Source organism: Corvus kubaryi, unplaced genomic scaffold (genome assembly GCF_017639235.1).
Source record: "Corvus kubaryi isolate FWS band 111438036 unplaced genomic scaffold, C.kubaryi_AGA036_p1.0 69, whole genome shotgun sequence".
NCBI classification, from domain to species: domain Eukaryota; kingdom Metazoa; phylum Chordata; class Aves; order Passeriformes; family Corvidae; genus Corvus; species Corvus kubaryi.
This window is the reverse complement of record NW_024582057.1, coordinates 973,740-1,000,351: the sequence shown is the minus strand read 5'-3', so window position 1 is coordinate 1,000,351 and position 26,612 is coordinate 973,740. Positions and strand designations below refer to the sequence as shown.

Genomic DNA, 26,612 nt, shown 5'->3' with positions numbered 1-26,612 from the left:
GCCCAACCTGTCTGAGCCCTGTACTTGGATGGATGTGTTCTTTCAGGTGTACAGCTAGATGTTGGTTCTTTAGCCAGCTGTGGGCTATTTAGAGTGGATTTCTAGTAGGAGCATGGAACTAATTTTTGTCATGTTGACTTTCTGTTCAGTGGTTTCTGTATTGTTTTTTCCCTTGTAATCTACACTTTAATTATAGGTATAAGTATTTAGCCAGTCATAATGGGCTCTAGTGTTTGAAACTTTAGTAACAAAAGTCTTTCTGTCTTGGGGTATTTAAAAACTGACCTTTAACCTGTTGAATCAAGTTAAATGGGGAGTGATAGCCTTAACTAATTTTTTTTTTCTTTCAGCTAATTTATTATTAAATAGTCTATGGTGATGAATACTTTTGGAAAATTCAGCTTAACTCTTGAAATGCCAGTCTGGAAATCAGCTTTGCTTGTCACTTCCCCAGCCCTCATGTGCTTTCTCTTATATTTGGGCTCTATAAGTTAATGAAAGACACACCAGTCACATAACTCAGTATATGCAGTATAGGCAGAAAAAGCTCCCTGAGAGAGCTGAAGCAACTCCCACGCAGTAAATTCATGACTTGCTGAGCACTGCTGCTGTTCTGCTGAAGGAGGGATCAGAATAGCTTTTTTGTTGGTTTGTTTTTTTTTTTTTTTGGTGCCTGGATAATTGTGTGAATGTGCCCCATGTGCCTGACCTCCCTCCCCCACCTTCCCAGGACCCTCAAAAGTAACCATAATCCTTACGCCTCCGGCTTCCTCACCAGAAAAACACATCAGCTCTTAGCTTGGAAAACATCCTGCTTTGCAGATGTGCTGTGTTCCAGGGAGGATGGCCCTCTCTTGGACTCTGAGCTCCTCAGATCATCCCTCTTGGAAATTATTAATTCTGGTTACATTGCTGCTCTGCATACAGTCAGGGCGGTCTCTTTTCTTATTTCAGGGACCACTGCAGGAGGGCTGTGTTGCACATTGTATATCACTGGTTTTGGTCTTTGGGTGCATGTGGTGACTCATAGGTTTAGATTGTAGTCAACTGAAAATTCAAGCTTGAAAGTTTAAACTTGTTTTAGAATGTTTACTATACAAAGTTGTTTTTTTTAATAATATTTTGGGAGTCACCACTAGGATGTAGACCCCCTAATAGGGAGAAGTTAAGCTGAGGTGGAAACGCTCATATTTTACAGGGCATGAAAGCATATAGTGCTTATTGCTCTGTTGGAGGAGATCAAGGGTATGTAGCCTTATGTATCATGGTATGGAGCGGGCTGAATGGAATAGCTGAGCCTCTGCTGTGTATCCCAGCACTGATCAGTGCTGCATTTGCTGGAGAAAATGTCTGGGAAAGGCAGCACGGGGTTGTCCGGTCAGGAAATCTTCAGGCACAGAGTCACCAGTGAGGTGGCAGATGTAAGGAAACTGGCAGTCTGGAAACCGAGAACTAGGAATTTAGGTATGGTCAGGGCAGGACTGAGCAGGAACATTGTCTGGTCAGCAGTCTAGCGCTGCTGCCATCTGATGAAAGTGGTGCGTGCTCGATTCACACCAGCACCAATCCTTTCTTTACTTGCCCAGGACAGAAATGTCGGTGTGAGAGATTTCCGTGTGCGATTGAATTGCTCTGCTTGGACCACCCCTGGGCAGGCAGACTCCAGTCAGTCGAATCTATGTTGGTGGCAGCTCGGAGTCTCTGCCATCTGTAGGTTCAGATATGCTGGAGATTAGGCCTGTTTCAAGCTGTCTCTTTTATGGCCATACCCTTCGTCTGATCCCAAACATTAAGAGATTAAGTTTCTTGAAATATCAGCAATTGTCTGCCTCCCCCCTGGCTGGAGCAAACCTCTTAGCCCACAGATGTGGGAAGGCTTGAATAGGTTTTCAGCATGAAGGAAATGTTGAGTTCCCAAGATGTATGATTTATAGAGAGGAATAGTTTTTCACCTGCAGAGTGTTGGTAAATGCTGTTTTTTTGTACTTTGGTCAAGGGCGTGCACTGATAAGCTGGTGGAAAGAAATGCAGTGAAGGTAGGTGTTTCTTCTACAGAATGAATACAATAAAAATAGGAATATGCATAAGAGATGGAAAGTGCTGACTACTCAGAGTTTTCCAAATGCATACTAGTTTAAAACTTTCATCTTATTTTCTTTGGGGACTATATTGCAAGTTTTGAGCATTGTATGTTTCAAAATAAAGCCTTTATCATGAGGAAAAGTTGAGTACTTACTACCCCAAGATCTATTAAAAATCTGGAAATGGCAGGCAAAGCAGGGAGTTTTTGATTTGCATACTGTACTTCCTGAGGAGGAGTCTGAAAATAAGCAAAAATGAGGTTTTGATGCTTTGGCAGTCCAGAATTTTGTGAAGCTTCAGAAAAGGTGTACAAAACTATAGCATGCAAGCTTTTGTTTGTTCAAAGGGGACTACTGCCCAGCTCCACTGCTTTGTAATGGTAAACACTGAATTTCACTGCAGATAAACACTGCCACCATAAAGAAAAAGGCCATACTCCAGGTTCTGTATCTACAGCTAGTTCCAGGACTTGGGAGCATGAGTCCTTCCTACAGTGCAGACCTGGCGCAGGGCTGGGTAGTCCCTTGGTTTTATGCTCCAAGCCAGGATGTAGATCTGGGTGTGCCTGAATCTCCACAGCAGGGCTGTAGAGATTTTCATGATAAATCTTAGTGTGGGTCAAACATGTGTGTGACTTGTTTATTAGGAAAATGTCTGATAATTTCAGACTTGCTTTGAGTAGCTTTCATGTTTTGGTTAACTCTCTTTTTTCTGTGATTAGACATCCTTACTGAAAAATCCCCCTAACATGGCAAAAAATGTCTTTTTTGTAGTGACGCTGTTCATAAGGAGCACTGTAATATCTGCTCTGAGTACAATGATGCATTCTTCTGTTCATGGAATCACAGAATGGTTTGGGCTGGAAGGGACATGTAAAGATATCATTTAGTCCAGCTTCCCTGCCATGGCAGCATCGTCTTTCACTGGATCAGGTTGCACAAAACCCTGTACAACCTGAATTTGAACACTTTTGTAGGACAAAAACTAGATTGCATTAGGTCCTTTGCATATTCTCCACATTAGGGAAATAATTTACATTATCACATATAATTGTTTTGAATTTTACGGAAATGAAGAGAATATTTATTATGTAAATGTTGTTAGAATGGACATGAACATTTCACATATATAGCTTGTCTTATTTTTACCAGTCAACACGCAAAGGCATATTTCCTCTTAGAAAAAAATTTTTGGCTAAGTTCTACTTTTTCAGATCCACAGAGGTGTAAAAAACCAGTTCTGTTGATGTCTCTGTGATGAGTTAAAATTTTTGCTTATACAACTGAGTGGAGACTCTGACCTATAACTATCTAAAAAGTATACATTTAATTCTTACTTAAAGTATCTCAAACTTTCAGATATTGCTATTTTAAATCCACTTGATTTTTTTTAATCTGCAAATCCTTCCACATAATTCACTTTAAGTCAGCTGTGATTGCCTTCTCCTGCTTGCAGCTGTTCCCATTTTCTTAAAATGTAGACTCTTTGAAGCATTTGCTATAGACATCGTTAGTTTAATTCAGGGGGAACTTGCTCACTAATCTGTCAGTGTTAACCACAGACAACGTGTAAGTACACACATACCTATACTATGTGATACACACATTTAGAAGTGACTTCATCATGTGGTTTGGTCTACAAAGCCAAGGAGGAGAACAAGGCTGTTTTTGCAGGAAGATGTCACCAAATGCAATTATCTAAAACTCCAATTCTGCTAACAGCTTGTAGCTGGCTGCCTGGGGAGGTAACTCAGCAGTTAAGCCAAGCAAAACAGGGAACGAATTGCAGCAGCTTACAGGTTTTTTGCACTTGAAATTCCTCCTGTTTAACTTTACAAGTGGAGTGGAAACCTTAAACTTGCACTAAAAGGGGTGATCTCCAAAACTTGCTGTCTGACAGATTCTTGAACTTAAGGAATAGCTTTTATTAAGACCCTGAAATTCAACTTGTACATTAGGAGGCTGGGATTCCCTGCGGGTACTGGTACAGGGCTATGCTGTAAGAACTGGGTTCTTGGCTGGAATGCCTTTTGTGTGTTTGCACAGGAGGAATGGGGATGCAAGGAATCTTAACTTCAAACAAGTCAGTCTTCTTTGAGAAAAAAATGTTTTATTGAAGTTGGCTTTAACATAGGTGCCATAGCAGGAGAAGTTAGCAGTGGTGTTTCAGCCTAACATGGAGCACGATGCTGAGCAGCTTCTCTTACATCTGTAAGGTTGCTCTGGGTGTGCTGTGTTGCTGCAGTCAAGGTCAGCTGTGGGGCATGGTGGGGTGTGTCTGTGTGCAGACAGTCTATAGCAGTGTACAGCAGAAGCATTTGTGAGGTTTGCCATTATCACATAATGATTTGAAATGCCACTAGGCTTAAAAAAAAGCACACATGTTCTCATAGCATTGGCTGTTCAAGTGTATAATGGATATTTCTAACTGAGACAGGAAAGCATACACAGTAATTAAAACACAGAGCAGAAAAATTAGTCAAATTTGGCACAAATGCCTGAGAAAGTGTCTGCTTTAGCTGTAGATAGAAATGAAGCACCAGCCAAAATTACTTTCAAAGGCTTTAATTACATCTGTTTTAATTTAGCATGTAAAATGCAGGATATTATTTTTTAATATAAATTTAATTCATGGTTAATCTGCAGATTGCAATATCCTTCCAGTAGAGATGATGTATTTGGACTGTGATAACTGAAAACTTCCCTTTCAAGATGTTTGGTTAGTCTGTCACAGGGCCTGCTGTCCAGAACCACATGTTCTCTGTGTATGTGCAGCTGCTGCTGGGGGATCATTTAACAGCAAAACCCAACCCTCTTTTGGTTTTAACGTAAGTGCATTATTATACCATAAGCCGTTCGTACTGCAGATATGTAAATCAGACTTATAATATCATGTGCATGGTATTTTTTCTGAAGTGCACACAGTGGGCATGGAGAGTAGTACTTCTCAAACTATTCCAGAGCTTGTTGCTTATAAATGAGAAAAGTTACATGCTTGAGATAATCAAAGTTTTTTCACTAATTATCCTATTCCAAATGAGAAAGGGACCTTGTGTGTGTGTGAATAGTTAGTTCACATATTCTGTACTGTTCAATGGCTGTGGGTGTCATGTGCCAGTAAAGAGTGAGTTCAAAATGCTTCTGATAAGAGAGTGCAGGTACCAGGCAAGGGAGAGACTGGCAGTCAAGCAAACCTGGCTGCTCATGAAAAGGATTTTAAGAGTGCCATTTAAAAAGTAGAGCTGCCATGTAAACTAGCAGGTTCAAACCATCTAGATCCAAAGGATTTGGGAAGATTATCTGAATGAATTTTAAACACAACTGGCCATTATATTGAATGAATTGTGAAACAAATAGTGAGTTGAGCAAGAGAAGCAGGAAAAAAAGGTCATCTGTTGTCCTCCCTCTCAAACAAGCAGAGAAAAGGCAACCAAACATCAAAGTCGGTGAGCCTCAGTTTTTAGTCTCCATGTAAACACATATACCAGCTCTTTTCTAATATCCAACCTAACCCTCCCCTGACACAACTTCAGGCCATTCCCTCAGGTCCTGTCACTGGTCACCACAGAGGAGAGATCAGTATCTGCCCCTCCTCTTCCCCTCATGAGCAAGTTGCAGACTGCAATGAGGTCTCCCCTCAGTCTCCTCCAGGCTGAACAGACCAAGTGACCTCAGCCGCTCCTCACACAGATTCACCTCAAGGCCCTTCACCATCCTCATGGCCCTCCTTAGGACACTCTCTAATAGTTTAGCATCTTTCTTACATTGTGGCACCCAAAACTGCCCCCAGCACTCGAGGTGAGCCTTCCCCAGCGCAGAGCAGAATGGGATCATCCTGTTCCTTGGCTGGCTGGCGATGCTGTGCCTGATGCCCCCCAGGACACACTTGGCCCTCCTGGCTGCCAGGGCACTGCTGACTCAGATTCAGCCTGCTCCCAGGGCACTCTCTGTGGCACTGCTTTTCAGCATCTCACCAGAACCCATCACTTTCACTTGTTGAACTTCACCCAGAGGGTGGTTGGGCACTGGAACAGGGTCCCCAGGGAAGTGGTCACAGCTCCAGCCTGACAGAGTTCAAGAAGCATTTTGGGCAACACTCTCAGGCACCAGGTGCGACTCTTGGGGTGGTGCTGTGCAGGGCCAGGAGTTGGACTCGATGATCCTTGTGGGTCCCTTCCAACTCTGCATATTCTGTGATTCTGTGCATATGTGAATAAGAGAAACATGAATGAGAAACTGTTTATGTGGGTAACAGAATCATGGGTCTTAAATAGTTTAGTTACATAAATGTGGAAGTTGGGCCAGAAAAACTGGAAAGCCTTATTTGGTCAAAATTATCGCATTGATAGGAGGAGGAGATGGAAGTTCATGAGCTGTAACTTGATTTTGGGGGAGTAACATAATATTTTTTGTGAACTCTTACTTAAAATATCAGTTTAATTGAAGAGTTCATGGAAGTTGTCACACTGAAATTGAAAACTGGCAAATATAATAAGAAAAAAATCCCTCTCAAACCCAGAAACAGATGGCAGTAACAATATACAAGGTTAGGGAACGATATCATAGGCAGTGCCCATCATGTTTTAATATAACTTAATGTAGGGATATAGCATGGAGATGAGTAGTAACAAACTCTAACCTCTCTTCTAATGAAGATTCTATTTTCTCCTGCACACAAGGAGACTCAGCTCTTCACAAACAACTTATCTTGCTGTGAGCAGGATCTGAGGCTATATGGTTTTAGCAGGGTATTGAGTTTTGTCAGAGGAGTGGCTGCACCATTGGTTTCAGGATGCTCTCTCTGAGGAGGGGTCCATTTTATGTGCGGGCATGTTAAAAGTATTACATTTTAAATGCCTTCTGCAAAACTTTGCTCAATCAGTGATGTGATACTGAAAATCTTTATTTTAAGAATTCTTCTCCACAAATAACAAGCTCAAGAAAGCTGAGTTTCTCCTTTAATTACTTCATATGATTGCCATGCTAGGTGTTTACATATGTAAGAAAATCCCCCAAAATACCAGGAGACTTCTGATAAAGTCCTGAGTATGTGGCAGTGCTGTCCTTCGACACATTTTTATCCCATGATGTACCTGTTAGAGTAGGAACTAAGTGACAAGGATGGATTTTTTTGACTTCCACCTTCTCAGGATATTAGTAGCCACAGGTAGGATCACCGTGATAGCAGGCAGTCATTGCTCTGCCATGTCTTTAAAACCATCAGTCAAAATGTAGTCATGTTACCACTAGATACTGTCTTCCACAGTTGCCAAAACTTTTTTTACTCGTCTTTGCTTGCATGTAAGTGACAGCAAACTTCTCTCTTATGGTTCACAGTGAGAAGAAGACACTCTGCTCTGCAAAATAGAGAAGATTCATTGGGTTTGCTGGTGGTTCTGTCCCTTGTTTTCTGGAGAAACTTGGTCAAAATGGGGACCAATGATTGACTTTCCATAGTTTCTTTAATTGTGGACCAAGGAAATGCTGGATGCGTGCTTCCATTTTTATATTGTTTCTTGGGAACTTTGAGTTCACTTAGATGATGGAGATACAGAAATCTGGAATTCTGTGCTACCTGGGGAGATGCTGTTTGTTAAAGATAAACAGTGACAGTAGAAAGCATTGTAATAACTCTCTGGCTCTCAAACACATCTTTGACTATAAACTAGTTCCTAGGTCTAATAGCAAAACCCACCTGCCTTTTCTTACTCTAATGCCTACATTCTTAACAGACTGCTTTAGTGCAGCCCCTGGAAACTCAAAGCCACTGTAATACTATTACAACCTTAGGCAGGACCCTCAACAAGGCACAGATTGGAGAAGAGAATATACCTACACAATAATTTAAAAGCCAGTTCTCTCCAAAAGCTAACAAAACCCATGTTATATTTGAAAGTAGCTAGAAAAAAATTGTTGCCCAGAGAGGACTAAATGGAATCATCAAATACCATTAAAAAACCTCCCAACAAAACAAGCACACACTCCTCCCAGATAAACATTCTGCAGTCAGTGTCCCCAGAAAAAAGGAAGAGACCAGGAGTTTTAAAGTAATAGGAGGCACAGAAAGAAACAATCTGCTAGCTAGATGTTTTGACTTCTGCCAATAAACTTTAAAGTGCTGTTTGCAAATGCCCCAAGCCTTGGCTGTCTGGTATGCAGGGAATACCCCGGATTATATGGGAAGGGGGGGTGACTCCTTCCCATTTTTTAGGCGGAAGGATCCTGAATTTTCAGTTGCCAAATACATCATGTCACTGGGTGATCTGCTAAACTTTTTTTCTGTAATAGCATACACTATGAATTTCCTGCAACCTTGCCATTTAATAGCCTTAGAACTTAAAATGCCATCACAAAATTAAACAAAATGTCAGGAGCACTACTCTTTCTTCTCCCTCCTTCCCCATAAGCCTTGAAAGGGTGACCTGCCATTGCTGTGAAAGTATGATGAAAAATACGGGATAATCTGTTGCGATATTGAAGTATTTACTATTAAATGCGACTCAAAGATCCTCAGGCTCAAAGGTTTCATTGCGAAGTTGTGTCTTTACCTTGCTTTACCTATTGTTGCATTATAAACTACTCTACACGTGGCACACCACCACCCCCAAGACTTTTTGAGTAAAAGCAACTTCACAGGGATTATCGGCTGTCTTATACTTACATTGAATGTTCTGTGTGTTTATTTAAGAATCACAATCTCTTATCATAGGAATGCTATTATGGAAGAGTGTGTTAGAATAGTTACTGAGCACCCAAGAACTGTTGAGACAATCTTGCCTGAATTTTTAATTTCTCTATTTTCAGTATATTCTGTTAGAGAAAGAAGTTGCTGCTGCTACCTAAACAGAGAATAGCTTGTTGATGTTGATGATCTCTTATAGCATAGACTATAAACAGAAAGAAATCTGAAATAGAAATCTTCTGACTGCATAATCCAAGAAATAACCAATGTCTAGTTACAATAACTGCTGAGGCTCCTATTTTAGGGCTCTTGTGGCTGTGGTGGTATATTGTTATTTTGCCTTAGTACATTATTTTAGAGATGCCTGTCTGCAGCTCTGCAGAAGTGGAAGGCTGTTTTATGTAAGCCAACACTGCTTTATTGTCCATTGCTCTTGCTTGGGTTCAGTCTTTGAACTTACCTCATCTCCTTTGTGTTCAATACCACCAAATGCAAAGGTAACAGGGTCGATCTGCAGTGTCAGGTACCTCTGTTGCTAGAGGAGGTAAAAAACTGAGGATTGCAGGATGTGAAGGAGCTTCTTCCTCACAAAACTTGCTTACCAGAAATACCTTCATGGAGATCTTTAAAAGATGTGTAGATGTGACACTTACGGATGTGGTTTAGGGGTGGACTTGGCAGTCCCCGGCTAATGGTTGGACTCTGTGGTTTTAAAGACCATATCATTTAAACCTAAATTATTGATTCTGAACTTCTGGATCCAAATGTCCTTAAAAATGCAGGAAGATGCTGACGGTGTGCAGCAGTGTTCACTGGTAGTGAAGTTAGTAGTCCCTAACTTCTGCAATCCTGCATTCATCTTGTTGGATAAATAATCAGTTAAGATTGTGGTTGGCATAATTGCTGTTACCTTCTGCATGCTGTTGTCATTACAGTAAGCTCTGCCTTTGCTGTGTGCCTCATGTCAGCTCAGGATCAGAGCAGAGCTAAACTCAGGTGACCAAAATGGTAAAATGTTGACGTATTTTGCCCTTCACTTCCCCTGGGGAGACTCTTTTCAGCTGGAAAATCCTCCTGTGAAACTTCTCCTTCGTCTCAGTTGCTCCCAGCTCAGCACAGTAAACCCAAACTGGTGTTTTTAAGTTCAGAGCAGCATTCTGTTGAGGCTAACCCAGCCTCCTGCTGGGTGGTCAGCTGCCGGGAGCAAGGATGGGCAGTGTCAAGGGAATAACTGCGGCATCTCCTGCACTGGTACTGCCTGCGTTCAGCTGTGACTGTCTCCAGCAGTTCATCACAGGAATACAATATTCTGAAACTTGTTAGCTGTCCCGAAAGAAGAGAACACAAACAAATCACAGCTGCACAGCATGTTTGGAAAATCGTGGAAGTGCCAGCACTTCAGGACTACAATTTTTTTTTCTTTCATTCAATTTTAATTTTTTTTCCAAAGCATCTTAGAAAATACTGATTTAGGGGTGAGCAAACAGGTTTGACTGAAATAAGAAGTAAGCCATGCTTTTCACATTTTTTAAGCTGACTGAGATTTATGCTTTTGGGGTTTGTTGTCTTTGAATAGTTGGATATGGGAATTGAAATTTTCTTTCTCATTCTTTCTGAAATACTTCAACATTTTCCTTTTATTTCTTATTTCTCAATAGTCTTGAGCTAGATTGTTTGTTCCAATTTTCTGGTGTAGTTCAGAAGCAGTTCAGATTGTTCTCCTGGTTTTAATTACTTTATAAAGTTTTGTGAACTATAGATTTCCTTATTTGGCTTTAGAATAGGTGATTTTTGGTCAGATAACACAATTCAGGAATAGATAATAAACACAAGGTATCCCATTGGTACCAGGATTTCCTACTTACTCTGTTTAATTTAGTGCTTTTTATTTGCATAGGCAAAGTGTTAGAAATCAATTTACTGGTTAAACTTACAGAAGAACTTTAAAATATTCTTTTTTTAGTTTCTTATAGAAAGATAATGTATGTTGCATTAATTCAATAGGTTAAATCATGAACCTGAAGTGATACAAAGTACCGTTGAGTTAAAAAGTTACTGTTTAAGGAATGGAAAGAAGGGAAAGAGAGGATTTATCTTTCCCTTAATATAATTTACTAGGTCAGTTATTTCTTTCTCTCTCAGTATATATGAAACCTGTTCAATTGGTGGGGTAAAGCATAATTTTTATAAAATTATCGTCTCTGTCTGTAAAGTTATATCCTGGCTTTGTTCCATTTATGTTTTCTCATCTGTTGAGTCTGCTGAGCACAGACAAATAAAGGCGAGACATGGAGCCTCTACTTGCAGTAACTCTGTCAGTGCAGGTCACTTGCTTATTCTGTATTTATCTGTTCATTTCTTCTAGAGCTCATTAATCTGTCAGCATGACACAATCCTTCCAGTGAGATTGTGCCAAATGTTACAGTAGCACACCAGCAGAAACCTGCATGCCATTTTTTTTTCCAGTGATTAAATAAGATCATTTTCCTGTCATGTAGTATGCCCAGTACACTTGAGATTCACCAGTGTTTTGGTTTTTAAGAGGAAATGGCATAGCCATTCCACAGTGTACTGACTGAAAACTTAATTCAGGCTTTATGTACTGCCTGACCCTCTACCCTGCAGCCCTTTGCTCTTAAGCAGGAGCGTAGTAGTGGTGAGAGCACAGGATAAGCCTGACTGGGAGGGAGAGCTCAGCACACGGGACTCCAGTGGTATTTAAGACTGAGCTTCAGAGCTGCTCAAGAATTACTGCTGCTTATGGCTGTTTGGCCTGGCGGATTGTCAGAGCTATTAACCGCATATAACGTGTCCTTAAATAAAATGCAGTGGCTAGGGAGGAGGGGAGGGAAGGGGCTTTTTTCCATTTCTTAAAATAATGCCTCATTATCTTAGCCTGTGGAAAGAGAAGAGGCTTCTGCTTCAAGTATAGTGCTTCCATAATTCTGGGTGATGTATAAAAATAGCTGTGGATGTGGAGCATCCAGGGGAACCTCAGGATCCACTCCTGGCTTCTTGAAGTTTTCAGAGCTTCATAATACTGCACAAGGAGCTTGCTTTGTGCTGGCCTTTGCAGCCATGTCCCTGGTCTGGATTTCTTCAGGTCATACTGTTTTGTTTTTTTTTTCTTTCCTAATTCCTATGTATGTGTTGTTCTTTTGTTCATATGCTGTTTATTAAAAACAAAACAAAAAAAATCCCTCTTCCTGTGCTGCATGAAATACTATGCTTACCTGTAAGCATCTGGAGCTTCAGTTTCATATGCTGTATTCTTGGTGAGCATATGTTCAGAAATGACTCCTGCAGAGTTTTTTGACTGTGAATCTCTCCATCTTGCTTTGAAAGCACCCTAGCATCACTTATATAGTCGTTTTGGATGGCAGTGACATTTATTAATGCAGAATCTGAAATACAAGCAATATTTTGTTGCAATTGAGATAGGCAGATCAAAGAAGTCCTTTATTAATGTCAGGATTTACCCCAAAACAAACAGCTGTTTGACTTCAGCTGAAAGTGTGAAATGTTTTGGTCACCTCTTTCCTGGCATTGACAGAATTTTTGGACTTCTGCCAAAGAAATGGAGTACAATTTGAATGTATGAAGGAGGATACAGAAAAAACCCCACCAACCAACCAACCAACCAACAAAACCAGCCCAGCAAAACCAAAGTAGGCTTTTATGAGTCTGATTCTTTGCTCCTTATGCTGATTTTGTTAGGTTTATATTAAAAATACTTTTTTTTCCCCTCTTCTCTTTTCCATTTCTGTGGTTCTGTCTGCTTGCTCTGCTGTCTCCCAGGAGTGCTCTTGTTCTCTTGTGCACTTTTTTCTTTCATTAACATGGATTTTCTTTTCCACTTCCTGCTCACAATTACAATTCCTAGCTGTTTTAAAATCCCTTTTTCTTTTCCTTGTTTCTCCACACCTGCTACTTCTTACATTCTTCAAGTTGTATATTCATTTTTCTTTCTGTCCTCTGCTCATATGCCTTGGTTAGGTTCTCCTCTTCACTGTACTTTTCCAAAAAATCAACCTGCTAAAAAAACCAAACCAAAACAACACCCAAACCTGGGGCACATCCTACTGATCAGGTACTTCAGGTTCTCGACAAAGTGGGAATGGTGAGCATATGTAGAGCCTTTGACTTCAAACTTGAGTGAATACAATTACAGAAATCTTTTTTGTCAGACTTCTAAATGCACAAAATCTTAAGCCCCTCGGAATAGTTTAACAGCAGAGAATCAATGTATTAGAGGGGTGTCACCTGTGCTGTTAGCTATAGCTGTTACTGTGTCAGCATTTCCATTATAAATTTTGTCTTTCAAGGGTTTATAACTTCACCATTAAAATTCATTGCTGACTGAAACTTGGCATCCAAGGACTAAGCCTGGAGCAAACTCCACCTTCCCCCTCGAAAGTAACTTTCGGTCCAAAGGAATGCGATGAAAACCATTAGTCTAATGATAGAAAGGCAACACTATTGATATCAAAAAAATACTTAACTTACTTATGTTTCAGCCTTCATTGTGGACTTCAGGTATTTTGGAATAGGAGATGTAATTAACTAATAAAAATATTAAGAAAACAAAACACCTCCTTGATAATGCTGTCATGATATCTCTGGGAATACATTTCAGTAGTTACTTATTTCACAGCTCTATGGCTACAAAATAAAAATTTTATACATTAAGCCAACTGAATGTGCGTCATCATATACCTTAAGAAAAATGAAAGAACAGTGTTATAAAAATAAGGAGGCTGAATAGACCAGGCTCTTGGGTGCAGGAGGCTGGATGATTCAAACCTGCTTCAGCTGGACGAAGGAGGATGGAGTGTCCCTGGCAGAGCTGCAGGCAGGGGGGATCTCTGCTCTCCCTGAAGAGGTGTTTTCAGCTGGTGACCTGTGCCAGACAGGCTGCCTTGCTCATCTGTCATTGCAGGGGAGATGCCTCATTTCTGGGCACATGAAGTTGAGACAAGCAGGATCCTGTTCTTAATGAGGTAATTTAGGTCACCCTGCAACTACCTGATGTGGGCAAATTTCTTGCATAGAGTTGCCCATGGGCAAGTATCTGTCCTCACAGCCTGCTGCCAGAACACTTGGTATTATTTGGAACCTTCTCTTGTTGTCCTTGCAAGGAAGCCTTAATGGGAAGATAACCCTTTCCTCCTCCTAAAAGTAGATAGCAGGATTCATGCTGCTGCTGTGTTTGGGAGTTAAACACGCAGCTGCTTTTGAGTAAGCTTCTGTCTGTGGGGCTTTTCTTGCATATCTTGCCAACTCTGATGCCACTTGTGAAGTGAAAAATGCAAACATCAATAGTGTTGGGAAGGAAAAAGATTTAGGAAAAAAAAGTGTTTAGTTACAAAAGCAAGTATTTTGATTATAGTAATTTGCCTTTAAAGATGTACTACATAATGCTCCATCTTGGAAGTTTAGAGGGTCAAATATCTGATACCCAACCCATTTAAAGTTGATTACGTATACAAAGTGTTGATTTCAATGGCTACAGAGAGGAAAACTGACCAGCAGAATTTGCAGTGTTTCCTCTTACACCATTGAATTCTAGTAACTAACATACAACAGGAAATTTGTATTTTGAGTCTGAAGATGACTGGCTTATGAGAATGAACTGTGTTAGAAGTGATTTTGTCAATAGTTTGTCTCTTGACCTTTTGGTGGCTTTTGTTTTCTGGTGGAAAGGGGTTTATAGGATGAAAATCTAGTGCTTGCTTTATGAGAAGCCAGCTGTGTGAATGCCAGTCACACAAACCCAGCAGGGCCAGCCACCGAGTCACTTATTCCAGCTCCACCAGGCTGAAGGCAGGGTGAGTGGGATGGCTGGTGACTCACCCGGGCAGCAGGGGAGGGATGGGGAGGTTCATTGCATCTGCTCTTGTCTGTCTGAGCCCAGAGGGAATGGTCGGAGGCTTCCCTCCTCCTCTGGAGTGTCTGCCCACACAACGCTGCTGGTTTTTGGGTGCCTTGTGTGGCTGCCATGCAGTGAGCCAGCCGAGGAGCCACATGAGGAGGGGGTGTGTGTCACTGCTTTTTGGCAAGGCAGTGCCAGAGCATGCATGTGCTGCTGAACTTCTGGCATGGTGGAGAGGTTTTGGCGGCTGGCGCGCCTCCAGAGGGGCTTGCCAGCACTTGTTCAGTAGCTGTCCTTCGGGGACCGGTTATGAATAAACAGCTGGATAAATTGCTTTTTTTTTTCCTGTCTCTGAACACTGATACTGTAACACACACCCTCAGATTGGCCTAGCTAATATTAGAAAATGATTGGGTAAAAGGATGAGATTTACTAGTGCTTTTTGAAATGAACTGAGACATATTTTTGTAAGAATGGAAATTGCTTTCCTACTGTTCATATTGTTTTCTGTTTTAGAGTGGGTGTCTGTGATATAACCCAGAACTACTTCTCTCATGCGGTCTTGCTGTTCTTTCTCCTCCAACACAGCAAGTGTTGGAAGAGCTGCATTGGTTTCTTTGTGGGATGTGTGCATGTGAGAGCAGGAGAAAGCAGGTTTGCCAGCAGAATCTTACTTTATCACATGATTTAAATCAGAGGCGTTTTCAATAAGAGTTTATAGAAGCTGGTTCAAATCATTACAAATAAAAGAACTGAGATTCTGCTGTGGTAGTATAACTTAAAATAATAATGACCACGATTCTTTATTCTTTCCAGTGTCAGAGCAACTGTGCAGCCGCATGGCCAGGCTTCCTGTCTCTTCTGAAGGCTTGTTCAGGAAATGGCAAAATGCACAGAAAGGGTCTTTGTCATTGAAAAAGTTTGTTATTGTGCAGTTGAAGTGCAGCTGTTACATATTTCCTTACTTAAATTTGGACCCTTCCTGAAGTTTCAGTCCTCTAATTATTCTGCCCAGGTCACTGGTCTATAGTGTCTATATTTAGCGTATTGCAAAAGTTTTCTGGTCATCCAAAGAATGAAAAGCCTTTCTGTGAAAACCTGCTCCATCTACATTAACTACGGATTTTCTGTTTGACTAAATAGTATGAAATGTGAATACTGGAGGGTTTTACAGAGAAGTTTTAATGCATAAGCTACATCACTGTTTTAATATTTTGCAGATTTCTGCAGGTTATGAGATCTATAGCACATGTACTCCCTCTCTCTCTCAAAGAATTACCAAAATAAACCAACCCTAAAACTAACCCCCCCCCCAAAAAAAACAACCCAAAACCAACACCAAATCAAAAAACCCCCAGAAACACTAGAAACAAAATGTCCCCCTCCCCCTGAAAGTCAGGGAAACCAGGCCCTATTTATTGGGGATTGTTTTTATCTAAAAGCTGTAATGACTGTATTTGCCAGAAGTCCTGCCCTTCAGCTACTGCAGTATATTTCATCATTAGAAAATAGTAGTCCAAATGTTCTAGCCTAAATTTACTTAATTTGCTTCCGTAATTCACAAATGCATTTGTGAATGTTTCAACAGTTCTGGAAGAGACACAAGTTAGAGGGGATGAATGCAGGACTGTGGCCTTTTGGTGGAAGTTGTTCTGATCAGTAAGGCAGGGAATGAATGATAAGTATGTTTGTCATTTTCCTTGTTTTAAGGTCTTACCTTTCTGTTCCCCTCTAAGAGTTATAAGAACAATGTTCTTGCTATTCACTTTTCAGATAGTGGTATTTGCAGATGACTTTATAAGAAAGCTTTGAACTCACATAATGAGACTTTGAACAGACATAATGATAAATTCTATGTAAAGAACATTGTGAGATTTTATGTACCAACATTTATAAGGTAGTATAAAATATGGAGAATTATAAAACATTGAGGTAAAAGGCATTGGTCTTTAAATTGTTTTTAGCTGTAAGTGCATACTAAACACAGTTCTGATCACTGACTGTTTTTTTTTCCTTTTAGGAAAACACAGAAGCTGGATAGTTATTTTTTAACCAGTTTTTATATATATGGTTATTTTTTAACCAGTTTTTATATTTCCATGGTTAAGTTTTAGAATTTTGGATATTTTGGAGAACAAGAATAGAAAAGTGCTGTGAATGTGGTGAAAATAGTATCTCTGGATAACTTTCTCTAATTGATATTATAAATCATCTTGATTGTTCAGGTTTAGCCCCCCTGTATGAGTGGACCTTGTTGGTTATGCAGCTTCCTGGAGATGAGCTGTCAACTTCTGAGAAAGTACTTATATCCTTTGGAAGCACAGGCTTGGAAAGCAGGCTTTTACTGTATTTCCTTCCGTGTGCTGTTAGAAACTAATTCCCTTCTTGCGGCAAATTTCCGTGTTATCTAAAATCTCCCTCATGGGGTTTAGGCTGTAACTCTAGGCCCTACTGCCTGATACGCATTTTTCTTTTTTCTGCCCTCGAGCTTTGTTTTAAATGCATCCCAGTTTATTCTGTAATACTCTGTGTATGGTGCTGAGTGGCTGTCTGAGCTGTGGACACAGGTAGAGTTCCTGTACCTTCATCCATGAATCGTTCCCACAAAGAATATAAAGAGAGAGCCTGGTAGGAGACTGGAATTTCCCTTCCTGCAGCAATAAAGCTATCTTGATGGGCTATAATGTGGGCTCCTGGACTAGGAGAGAATGTCCTGGAGGAAAGAAGGCAATTATATCTTTGGCACTAATATATATTTTAATCATAATATGATGCAGTTCAGTTGTATTTGGTTATAATGCGGTGCTATTTACATGTAATGAATATATGTATTATCACAGCCAGGGAATAGGCATAGCTGAACAAAATGTAGTTAAATGGCAGAGCCAGCTCACTAGGCTTTTGCTCTGAGCAATATAGTACGAGTAAAATGAGCTGGGTTTGATTAAGTGGCACAGGAATAAAGTACTGGCCAATAAAAATGGTGGTTTTGTGTTGTGTGTTCTGCCTTTTAAGTCAGCTCATTAGCTTTATATTTATATGGCACCCTCTGCTCTTTGAGCCATGTTAATTATAAGGTGGTGCATAACATAATCGGAATGCTTATATATGGATTTTGCATGAATGGTGAAACAGTATGTTTCAAAGTACCTGTATGAGATACATTTGAAGTTAGCTTTGACCATTTCTTTTTTCCTTTGTAAATTTGCTAAATCTGTTGGTGAAAATGGGACACCAGTCTGAGAGATGCCAGTTCACCTCAAAGCCAGTGTCCTGAACTCAGCCTCATGTTTGCTTCCAGCTACAGCTGCTTCCTCAGAAACCCTGTTCTTGTGGTAAAGGTTTGAAAATTGGAAAAGGAGTCTATTGCTAGGCTTGCGTACGCCCAGAGTGTGTGTGTGCGTGCCTAGGCACACACCTTCACACACACATGCCTCCAGGTGGTCAGTTCATGGGCATGGTTATGGGAAAGGAGAATGGCAAGTTGGTTTTGGTGTTGCTTGGCACCAAGAGAGACTTCACAAATTTTTCTTTTGCAAGGAACACCATTTCCAGTCAGCGAAGGAAAACCCCTGCATCACCCCTGCTATGTGATGGCTTTGCCAAAGCAGCAAGCTGCCAAAGGTCCAGCCTTCAGCAGCACCCAGCTCGGGAGCACAGAGACTCTGGCAATTACAGATGTGCAGGTTGTTGGCCTTTGCTGTGCCCCCAGGGCCAGCTGTGGGAGCCTGGGTGCTGGTGTGTGTGGAGCTGTAGCCTTGCGTGGTCTGCCCAAACTGTTCTTGCTGCACCTGCCTGAGACTGTGTGCTCTGTCAGTGAGAAGCAGGCTGCACTTCTGCCTTACAAAAGCTTCTCCCCCTCAAAACATGTCAGAGGACGCAGTGATGTTGGAGGAAGAGGAACGGTACTTCAGTTGTTCAGACAGTTTAAAATGCCTTAGATGGAAATAACAATCGCATTTGTTTTTTTAGTGACAACAAAAGCCTTGACCTAATGTTTGACCCTACCTGCTTTTTTCTCATGTGTTGCCATCTCCCAGCCAAGGAAGAGCTGAGCTGAAGCTCTTGGCTGCCTACAGGTTTTCAGGAAGCGGTGACATATAACTCCAGCTGCTCTCCCCCGCTTTCCACGTATTGTTTCTGAATTTGTCAGAGAACACACTGAGATGAGAGACTGCATTTTAAAATTTCTTTTATTTTCTTTTATATTTTTTGGTCAGGTTTGATGCTGGATGGAAACAGCTGCTTTATTTAGAGCATGATGAGGAAGAAAAACACAGCTTACGATTAACACCCTCGTAGTATTTATCTGTAAATATGGAATAGTGCAAAGAACACCAGATACATATGGAGCACTGTGATTGGCTGCTACTGATGTCACTCTAATGTCACTCAAAAGTGATCAGTATGTCACCCAGCAGATGAACAGATCAGCTTTCCTTATTTGTGTGTATAAATTCCATTTCACAGCAGCACACTTCTGGGGCATTATTGCACTTCCTGAGTTTTGGAGGACATCTAGGCCTTTTCTTAAGCTTGTCAATATTTTGTCTCAGCAAACATAAAAGTGCACCTGCGGCCTCCCTCTCTGCTTTCTTCTCTTAACACTGGTATGTAAGCAGTTGACTTTCCTCTGAATTAATTGCTAATAAAATAGGTGATCTAAGTTAGTGTTTATGCCTCACCTGCTATGATTGCAAGCCTAGAGGAGAGAAGTGTGTATTTGGGAGAATGAATAGATGCAGATGAGTGGAATAAAAGATAGCTTTATGGAAACATTCAGGTTGCCATCCACCTGTTCTTCTTGAAGCTAGGTCACTGTATGAGTACTACACTGTTTTTCTACCCAGTGCTGAATTGTAAGATTATGAATGCATTTCAAGGTTTTTTATTAAGCACGCCCACCTGCCATGACATGCAGGTCAAATCAGTCAATATTTCTATCACTTTTGGGTGGAAATAGAAATTCTAAGAAGTGATAGTCTGCTCTTAATAAAGGATGCAAAGAGAACAAAAAAAAAAAAAAGAAAACCTCTTGAATTTTAGCATTAATTGGACTTTCTCACATTCTATGCTTCTCGCTCTAATCTAGCAATAGCATTGGTTTTTTCTGAAAGTTTGGAAATGCTATTTTCAAACAAAGCCTTCAGGTAGAATGGCTTTGATTGTGTAAGTAGAAACATATTGGAAAAGGGTTATTGCAATACTTTTCTTCCATTTTTAATAAAATCTCCCTTTCTGTAATCTCTCTCCCTCAACTGACCAGAAGTGACTCTTCAACTGATGCTGTAGCCCCTTGTGTAGTTGCAGGAGTTATATTTCCAAGGCACTAAAAAAATCATGGCTAACTCAGCTCATGTGACTGCTCAGGAATATTTTGAATGCTGCTATGTTACAGATTCTTTTTAGGGCTATTAGCAATATTTGAACCAAGCAGCCTGACTGATGCCTTAGAAAATTTCTTAGTGCTAGATCTCTTCTGCCCATGCACATCTGAATTTCAAATGGCCAGTAACCATAAACCTGCTGATTCAAAGAAGGTGAAAACGTAATTACAAGTTGCGTGGGGGATATTTCCGAATTACAGTCCAGATACACATCTGTCAGGCTGTAGCTCTTGGGTGAGCTGCAACCAGCAGTGTTCCAAACATACGTATAAGAATTTCATGCACAGGTTTTTGCAGGTGGTGCCTTGGACAAGTTTAGCAACCTAAATCAATATTATTGCTTATTCTTTCCAGCTGGGAAGGCACTGCTCTGCTCTTCCTTCTGCTGCTTTTTCTTCCTCCTCCTCCTCATCCTGCTGCTGTTTGATCTGCTGAAAGCTGTTTCAGCCTGAGCTGGCAGGGCTATCATTCACTATCAGGATACTTAATCCCACGCAGGTGCAGTTTGAGGCGCTACAGAGGGCCTCAAGGTCGTGCTGGCTGCAAAGCCGGGCTCTTGCGGATGGCTGGGGTGGGAGGTGTGATAGTCATTAATGTTTCACATCTGGAGGTTCCATGCTCCTCTCTGCCATTTCTTCCTTCTCCTCCTCCTCCTCCTCCTCTCTCCCCCTGCCCCTTCATAGCCTGTCACAAGGCTTTCCTGCAGCACCGCAGCAGCCCTGGGTAGATGCAGAGGTGAACGTTGCTTTGCAGTTAAGTGAGGGTTGTTTATACTTCTTGTGTAAAAATATAGGCAACTGAAAGGAAACTATAGACAAGTAGACATATTTTCTTTTATTGATGTTGGTGGTCTAACCTTTAAGCCAGTTCTTTTATTTGTTTTCTCTCTGTACTGGGTGATTTTAAGCCTACTTAAAAAAAAAAAAAAAAAAAAAAAGGCAGGATGTTGCCACTGACTGTATCTCTGCTCCAAATAGAGCCATTCCTCTTCTGAAAGATTGAATTTGCCAGACTCCTCCACCTCATTCCAGTCCTAGTGATCTATTCTTTTCCAATCTTTGTGTTAAAAGCTGCTTATGTTTTCTTTCCTCAGAGAGGTCCTTTCTATTATGGTGCTGTTATGGTTCTGTGAACGGTTTCAGCTGCCATGTCTCCTTTACACACCCCTCCCCTGAAAAACACCGGAGACAGCCTTCACAGGGATATCTTAGGAGAAAAGACGAGAGAGAGAGAGGGAATTTAGGAAGTGTTGGCAAGGGAAGCAAATGAGCTGTGATTAAAGAGAATCTGGGCACTGAATAAAGGATCCTTAAAACCCTTTAAGTTCTAACTTAATACAAGTCTTGAAGAAAGTTGGCTAGGCTTTTGGGGGAGGATTTCTAACCTCAGAGTCATTGCTGCTAAGAGCTTCTGCTTCCCCTGTGGCTTCAGACTGGAGCAAGGATTTCCACAATTATGCTGTGAACAGGAGCACGAGCCTATATTTAGGACACAACACTTTGTGGTAAAAAGCTACATATGGCATATGAGCACCCACTTAGGAGCTAAAAATACACATTGCAGCCCAGTTTGTCTTTGAATGAAATCATGCTTAGAACTGCAGTGTTTAAGCATAATTTGATTTCCCACCTCTCTGCCCAACTCTGTTGTCCCATCTTTCTCCTCCCAATATTATTACTGTGTTTTAAAAGACTTTATTCATTGAAAAACAGCCTATTCAGATTTTCAGTATGTGGCTGCCTCTACATTACGCCGCATGCAACCTGTACATCATTCTAGGTAGGTTTTATGTGAATTTCTTTCTGGCAAGGTTTTTATTTATTTTCAGGCCAGAACTACCCACTTTTTCTCCCCAGTGTCCAAACTTTTTGTGTGGTAAGAAAGAAGGAAAAAAATTCTGTCAAAAATTGCAGTACAGTATAGTGCTGTCCTTAAACAACTGTACGTGTTACAGGGGGGTGAAAAACAGTGATTGTTTTCTGCACTTGCCAGTTTTCATTTAGTTTTGAAACATTTCTCAGCTGGTGAAGAGAATGACATGAAGTCCCGATAACCCTCTTTTTAAGGGAAGGAATATTGCCACTGATTTGGGTTACCATGGAAAATTTAATCAAAGCTTTTTAAATTTGTCCCTCTGCAAGAGGCCTTCTGTGCCTCTGCCACCCACTCTTCATGGTGTCAATGGCAGGGTTTCCTCTGTGGGGGTTGAGATGGTCAGATCTTCCATGGGGGTGGGTAAAGCATAGGGAAAGACTCTCTGGTTGCTGTGAAGTGTATTTTACACTGATGTCTTGAAGGTGCAGTGTGGACATGTATTGTGTACACTTCATTTTTACTGTATTGGATATTGTTGCCTTATTCTGCCAGCTCCTGTCCTTCAGAGGTTTTTTCCCCTCGAGAATGCAGAAAGCAATCTCTTACATGCAGAGCACTTGGGATATTAAACAAGTTATCTTAGTTGCTTCTTGCTTCAAAGTATCCTTGTTTAGATTCAGAGGGGGAATAATGGAATCTTAATTCCTTCAATTTGAAAGCGTTAGGATTAAAAAAGAAGATATGTTGTTTGTTGATGTTCTTCATTCTTTCAGACCTGCTGCCAGCAGCATCTCTCCAACTTGATCATTCTTCAAGAGAAAGCTGCAAATGAAATATCTGCCAGCTTTCAAAAATGGAGCTATGTTAAAGGAAGAAGGTGTTCCTCTCTCTCTCTCTCTCCCTCTCTTTTTATCTGTAAAGCAGAATGTTCTGCCTGTTCTTTGAAACAGTTATTCCAGTGATAAGGATATAATTATATAGCTCCTCAGTGCTTATGTAAATGCACTCAACAACACATCTTGGAAACTGGACTTCTGTTAGTCTTCATTGCCTCACGCATTTTTTTCAAACTAGAAATGCTCTTTTAACTTTGTCTCTTCAAAAAGAGCAGGGGAAGAAAGCTGTTTTTCTCTAACAATATCATATATTGTTCATGCTGATAGATTTAAAAAACATTTTACTGAAGAGATGGGGGGAAAAAAAATCACCATGGAAATGTGGAGGGCACACTTGGACTGGTATATATGGATTTTTTGAGGTTGGAACAGAAGTTTCCAGGCACACTTGGGGTGTGGATTATGGGTGGTGGAGGCAGTGATATTTGTTCTGCTTTTTGCAAGGATGGGGACACAGACCTTGTTCCTGTGCAGGCCAGGGTTGGTTGTATGCAATTCCCAGACCTGCATGTCAAGACAGCAGATCCTGGCTCTTTGTTGGAGAGCAGAAGTCAGCTGAGGTTCTTGCTCTGCACATACATTTGAAGAAGCTTGTGTACCACATTTTGGGAATTTTTTGATTAGAGAAGAAAAAAAAAAATATAGGCTTTCAGTTCGAATTCAGTTTTTCAGGAGATCCTGAATGTTCTGCCTGTTCTTTGAAACAGTTATTCCAGTGATAAGGATATAATTATATAGCTCCTCAGTGCTTATGTAAATGGACTCAACACATCTTGGAAACTGGACTTCTGTTAGTCTTCATCCCCTGGCATTTACATATGTTGCAACTTTACAAAAGCTTTCCATGTATCTCTTTTTGCTTTTGAGACTGTTTAAGTCTTCATTCTGAGGCTTCCGGGATCTCTTGGCATGGCTTTTTCCAGCTCATCCTTTACTACAGTGCCAAGTTATCCTCAGGTACCCCATCTTGCTTGATCGCTTTCTGTATTCTTACTTGGAGTGAGAAGAAAATTCCCTGCCCCAGTCAACTTTTGGCAGTTGATAATTTTATTTAAAAGGCTTCCATATTTCTGGAAGAGATGCCATTTTGCAGATGATAAATTGTGTATATGTAATACCAGAATACTTATTTAGGAGAAGTGTATATCACTGTGAAGAAAAATAAACTTATTCCAGTTATGAATTTCAGGTCTCTACATGAGAAGGTTTAACCAACAGAAAATCATCCCAACTTCAAGTGTTGCTATAGGCACTGAGAATCAACTTGCAGAATTATATGGTCTGTTACATGAACATGTTAAAACTGGCAAAACTACCAAGGGGCCTATAATACCCCTTAAAGTTGAATTTAGATTTGAATTTTTGTAACTTCTTGGAGGTTGTAAAAAACAATGGAAAAATCAATGTGTCAGCTCATTGGTGAACTGAGTTGACAAAGGAGTGTGAAATCCAATGCCATCTGTTTTACTAGATTCTGCCTTAAAACAACACCACCAGACTGTGTCAGTCTTGAAGCACCACTTGATATATTATTAGTTGCCACAGAACAATCCATTTTTGAATCCTGCTATCTGTATTTCCTGGGAAATACGGTCTCACCCAAGACAAAGGAAAATGTTACACATGGATTAAAACTGCGTTGGGATGTGATAGATCTTTGGATCTGCAAGCATAATATTTTTGGGGAAGTGATAATATATCAAAGAGAAAATTAATTATGTAGGGGTTTTTCCTAACACCTGGAGCTCATGCTGTTGCTGCTTCTGCTGCTGGCTAGCTGTTGTTTTTCATAAATCACTCTGTAGGAAAAAAATTAAATCCAGTAAAATGATGGAAAAAAGAAGTCATGGCTAGGAAGGAGGAAAACAACATCTAAATATTTAACTACTACCCAACAAGTTCAGAATCTTCAGGAATTTCCATCTTCCTTGGTATGTTTCCTTGGCTTACAGCTGGAAAAGAAATCTGCTTAGATATCTGGGATTGAAAGATAGTAATCTCATCATATGTTCTGGATATCTTAAAAAGAGCTCCAAAAAAAAGTCCTTCTCACCCCTCAAAAAGCAAGCAAAAAACCAAAAAACCACCACCACCAAAAAACCAAAACCAAACCTAACCAATCAAAAAACCCCACCACAACTAATAAATGAAATAAACCAGAAATGTATCTAATCATGTGCTTTATGACTTCATCTCTGACTTTAATGAAGGCCTTTTATTCACTCCAGGGACTTTCATTGATGCACACAAATGAGGCCATTCAGTGAGGTCTGTGATCATGATATTTTATTTCCATTGTATTTTGATCCTGCCAGCTCCTTTTCGGGCATTTGACTTGCACATGCCAGTGCTGCAGAGCTACTGTTTGTAGCAACTTTTTTTGAACAGTGGTGAGGGATTTAGAAGGATGGGAGAGATCTTAATTCCCAAACAGGTGCCTCTTTCAGCCAGATTCATGACATGTAAGTAAGTGGCAGCATTATTTTGAGTATATTTTGTTTATTCTGAGTTGGGGACTACAGAGTTCCCAGCAGGAGTGCTGTCACCTTTTACACCCATAATAACCACTATTTACAAATGATTTTTGCATGCTGTGCAATTTGACTTCTGAACGTGCTGAAGAATCAAGGCCTAAGAAAGTAACGAAATAAAACTTCTAATACCATATGTTTATTTTCTCTGCTTGGGTTGCTCAGCAGACAATTTATTTAGTAGGACAGTTATGGTGTCTTTAACACATTTTTGGGTCAATGCTGACTGGGTGATTATTTGTTCTTGTTAACAAATATATTTCAAGGAAAGTGAATGCAAAGATCAAGGACTGAGATAGCTTTTCTAAGGGATTCCTCTGTTGTCATATTTTCTGTGACATTTTTCATGATTAGATGTATTATTTGAGTTTTATCATCACAGAGAATGTAAAATCAAATCCTTGATTTTACCATGTGCATTGTTGGTCCCCGTGAGAATACCACCATAAATGCATTCATTTATTTCAGCCAGTTTAGTGTAGTCTTTTCTTGTGTATGGAAAGAAAATGCTGACAAATGTCTTTCGTGGTGGAACATGGGAGTTTTTAAAAATTTGTTATGCCTGAGAGTAAGGAGGAAATGTTATCATTGTCACTCCTTCCTGCTGCTAGAATAAACACCTGGATTTATCAAAATATTTGTTCTAATCAGCAGGAGATATTTATCTAAAAAAACGTTCTCTAGTCTTACGTATTGTCAAAGAACTGTATATCTCTACAATGTGTGTAGGAAACACTCTTCCACTGCCTGAGATGAGTGTCCTGTGCTTCACCCCCAGATTCCTCTTTAGGGATTATTCTGTGCTCATGTGGGAGATGAGTTAGAAAAAAGATACTAGTTTATTGGCATTCTTTGCGGACTTTTTGTCTTTATATCACATGAAATCTGTAATCTTAGTTAAACTGTAAATTTTTCACGCTGCTATAAACCAGCTTGCTTTCTTCATCATTCCAGTCTGTTTCCTACTGATGGATGTGGTTCCATGGAGTCAATTTTGTAGAAATGTTGAGATAAAGGAATCTGATTCTTTAGCAAGGCCAGTATAAAATGATACAAACCACTGTTTAGCTGTATTAATGTAATTGCTGTCTTCATAAATCACATATTAAGTGTGATTAGAAAAAAATTAATCTTATAAAATCTAATATATGACATTTCTATTTACAGTCATTGCAGTTATACATTAGTTTCTCTAATTATAAGCTGACAGCTTTAATTTTTGATGGAAGACCCCCTCGTACTAAATGCTACAGCTTTATGCTTTTCTTGTGCTTCTAGTAGGAGATACCCCAATGGTTACTTGGAATTGTCTTGAGATTTGTGTCAACCTTCCTGCCTGCCCTCCTTT

General features: G+C 40.3%; 1 protein-coding gene across 14 annotated transcripts in view; it reads left to right on the top strand.

The window, feature by feature from the left end:
- Positions 1–26,612, top strand: part of LOC121674672 — a 300,378-nt gene that overhangs the window by 88,206 nt on the left and 185,560 nt on the right. The window contains exons 4-5 of one of the 14 annotated variants that reach the window (XR_006019766.1): positions 4,728–4,909; positions 7,419–8,720. The exons of 11 other annotated variants lie outside the window; for them this stretch is intronic. The gene's annotated coding sequence lies outside the window, so the exon portion shown is untranslated. Of the gene's footprint in view, positions 1–4,727; positions 4,910–7,418; positions 8,721–16,223; positions 16,308–26,612 lie in introns of those variants that run through there. 2 more of the 14 variants (XR_006019765.1, XR_006019767.1) reach the window with 2 other exon arrangements.